The following is a 3,671-nucleotide window of genomic DNA, read 5'->3' on the forward strand; positions in this document are numbered from 1 at the left end:
GTACTAACGACAATGAGGAGCGAATCAGCGCCTTTTGATTTGAGGCATTGGTGAACTTCATCAAGAGAAACTTTATGTAATTTGCATATAAAATATTTCTAGGAGTTGCTAGCCTATTATTATGCAAGATTGGGTTATAAAATGACAAGAAGACTAATTTTGCCATACATTAAACATCATTCAAGGAGAAAAAGGTCTTTACCATATGCATGAAAAATTTGCAAAAGAATAGCGTGAAAGAAGGCATAATTATCCATTTCATTAAGTGGGGCCTCCATTGATGGTTGCATGGAATGGACATGGTGGAGCCATATTATTAATGGCTGAACCCATGCAAATATATACATATATATCCATACATGCACGATCATGTACTCAAAAAGCTCTGGACCATCATGCACATAAACATAAGAAATGATGAGATGCATGTAATGGCATGCATGCACATATATATATACTTGTGCACTTTTCATGGAAATGAATAAAAATGTGACGTGAAGACTAAGTTGATGGTTATGATCATAAAAACAATATATATATATATATATATATATATATATATATATATGCATGGCATGGATGAAGTGGTCATTTGACCTATGGTAAAATCAATAATATATATATAAGGACACATGGCAAGTAAAAAAAAAATGAAAATGATGAGAAGCATAAAGTGAGAAGCACGCTATTGTGTGCATGCAAGCAAACGTGAACTAAAGAGAAGAATCTAAAGGTGGGCTCCACCATTCAAAGGATGCCCATGGAATAAGCATGGATTAATATATATTATATATATTTTTGAGAATGATGATCATTTGAGGTTGCATGGACTGGACTACATTTAATGTTATATTGTTGCACATGCTTTGCAACTTCGAAGCTCACTAAATATCAACCCGAGTGAAGATTGGAGTTATCTAGAATTGATGTATCAATCCAATGCAGTGAACTCATCCTAAAGCAATAGCAAGAAAGATCATCTCGAGGCAACGGCAATGTCTAAAATAAATATATAAATTTCAAGGCAATAATAAGTTATATATTAAAGATGACAACGAGGCATGCACGGCGTGGCGACAAAACGCGACGACAACATTGATATAATATATATATATATAACTATATAAAGTTATATATATATATATATATATATATATATACATATAAAAAGTTATATGTTGTAGTGAATATATATATATATATATATAATAAATAGCAAAAATTTCATAATTCAGACATTTTTCTTGCCCTTTTACTTGTACTTGAGCCCTTAATCGGAGGTTCCTAAGATCTCGATGCGGGGTAATTAATAATGGAGGCTTGCCTCTATTAGGAATGGAAGAGCCTACAAAAGATAAAAATAAATAAAAATAAAATAACATTTGTGATTCGATATATCGTCCCCAGTGTCTCATCATCGACCACGATGCGGGCGCCTATTTTCGATCCCAAATTACATGCACGCCGGTGGGAACCCTTTTTAATTCCTCCTCCCATCTTTGAGGCTCAAGTACAAGTAAAGGCATTACTTCTTATAATTCATGTACAAGAAAGTTAATATTGATATTTTTATTGCAAGTGAAATGGCATTCAAGAATTCAATGGTATCCGGAAGCCCGAAGCTCACTATTTTCCTGGGAGAAGGATCGGAAGTTCAACTTCCTAACTGTGTTTTCAACACTGGAGCTGCTGGAGCTGAGATGAGGTTTGGCACAATCTCCGAATCTGTACAATTCGTGAAGAGAACATCATGTCCTGAGGAAAACCTGACGGTCCCACGTTTGCCATCTAGGGGTCGTCGCCCCAATGTCATTGTTCCTGCATTTGAGAAGAATATTCGATGAGAAACCAAGAACCTCTGTCTTTCAGAGGCTATCATGTCCAAAAAAGATAGTTTTTGCATATGATGAAGATGACGAACCCACTTTCACTGTTACTGCCAAAGGAAAAGAAAGTGGGATTTTCCAATCTGAAGAAGCTAAGCCAAGGAAAAGTGTGTTTTCAAGGCTAACAACCAAGAGAGTGAAAACCCCAAACCACAAATTAAATTTTGTGACATTCCAAAACCAGAAGGATAATCGAATGGGTTCCTTCAAAAACTCATTTGGACCACTTAATATGGTGAAGAAAAATGCAACCACGCAGTGAGTTAAGCATGACCATATGACAGGAAAGGCGGTAGACCCCAAAATCTTATAAAACTTCCTTCGGCAAAAATCTCTATAAGCTATATCGGAATCAAAGGAAATTGCAATCGAGACAAATTGGAGCTAAGGGAATTTTATCAAAAGAAGAAGCGATTAGTTTTGAAAGCACGTAAAAAGCTATTTTGATCGAATCGCTTTACAAAATGATCAAGTTTCACAACTCCGAGCTTGACGAGTCGAGCTTCGCTTTTCTTACTCAAAGTTTGACCGAAAGAAGAAGGAGTGAAGATGAATATCACGTCCGATGGTGATATTGAAATACACATCTGTCGAATGATTCACAAGGCTCGAGGGAGATCCAGCAAAATGACCGGGAACAACTCGGACCAGATCACAAGATCACGTGAGCGGGCACCAGATTCTCAAAAGTATGGTTGAGAGGAAGGTTCAAGCCATATTCCACATGATACACCAAAAAGATTACAAGAGACGGATCACTCCAAATGAAGATGATGAAAGATGAGACAGGTTTTTGGTTTTGAGACCGGACAACATTATGGAAATTCAAGAAATACTGGAAAATAAGGAAGCGAGATACATGAAGATGAATGAAAATATGATGGTGTTAATGGATACAGTGTTCCAGATGCAAAAGCAGATGGCATCCTTAATGGAAAATGTGCCCGAACAGGTACAGAGGCCAAATAATTCAATCCTTCAACCAAAAGAGACTGCTCAGCGGTGGGGCCAGCATCAAGTATCCCAATCCAAAGAGACATTCGGTTATATTTACTGGAGGAGATACAGCGGATAGTGGCTACTAAACAAACATGCCAAAAATAAGCGAGATAAGAGTTGATGGTGATAAACCTTATCCCGGCTATCATGATTGTAGTACCATATCCCCAAAGGATACAATGTGCCTAAATTCAAACAATTCAATGGGATAGGTAATCACGATCGACACTTGGCGGCACTTTGAGCGGTATGTGGAGACAGCAAGTGCTGAAAACCATCACTTCTCCTCAGACACATTTTACACTTGAGTCTCACGGGGAGTTGCATTTGAGTGGTATGCAAGTTTTGCAACCGATTCGATTCAAAAATTGGCAACAAAGCTGAAAGATGCATTCCAGTGCGGTTTGGAGGTGTCGGTGATAAGATTACAATAGGCGATCTTGCGGCTACTACGCCAGAAAACAAAGATGAGAAAGTAGTTGATTACATTATGAGATGGAGAAACACTGAGTATTAAATGTGAACAACCTACTGGACCAACCTCAAGCGGTTGGATTGTTACTAGGGAACATTGATAGCTTGATGACACCTTTTCTAAGTACATACGGCATCCACGACATTTCAAGGTTGATCTCACAAAGCCAAGAAATTGGGAAAGGACTAGCCCAAAGGGTGTTGTCTAATTTCCAAACTTCGAGAAATGATAAAACCTAGCGGGAAGGTGTCTCAGTACATTGCTACAGCCTCGATGTTGATAAAGGAAAAAGCACTATAGAATCATATAAA

The sequence above is a fragment of the Dioscorea cayenensis genome, chromosome 20 (genome assembly GCF_009730915.1).
Source record: "Dioscorea cayenensis subsp. rotundata cultivar TDr96_F1 chromosome 20, TDr96_F1_v2_PseudoChromosome.rev07_lg8_w22 25.fasta, whole genome shotgun sequence".
Lineage (NCBI taxonomy): Eukaryota > Viridiplantae > Streptophyta > Magnoliopsida > Dioscoreales > Dioscoreaceae > Dioscorea > Dioscorea cayenensis.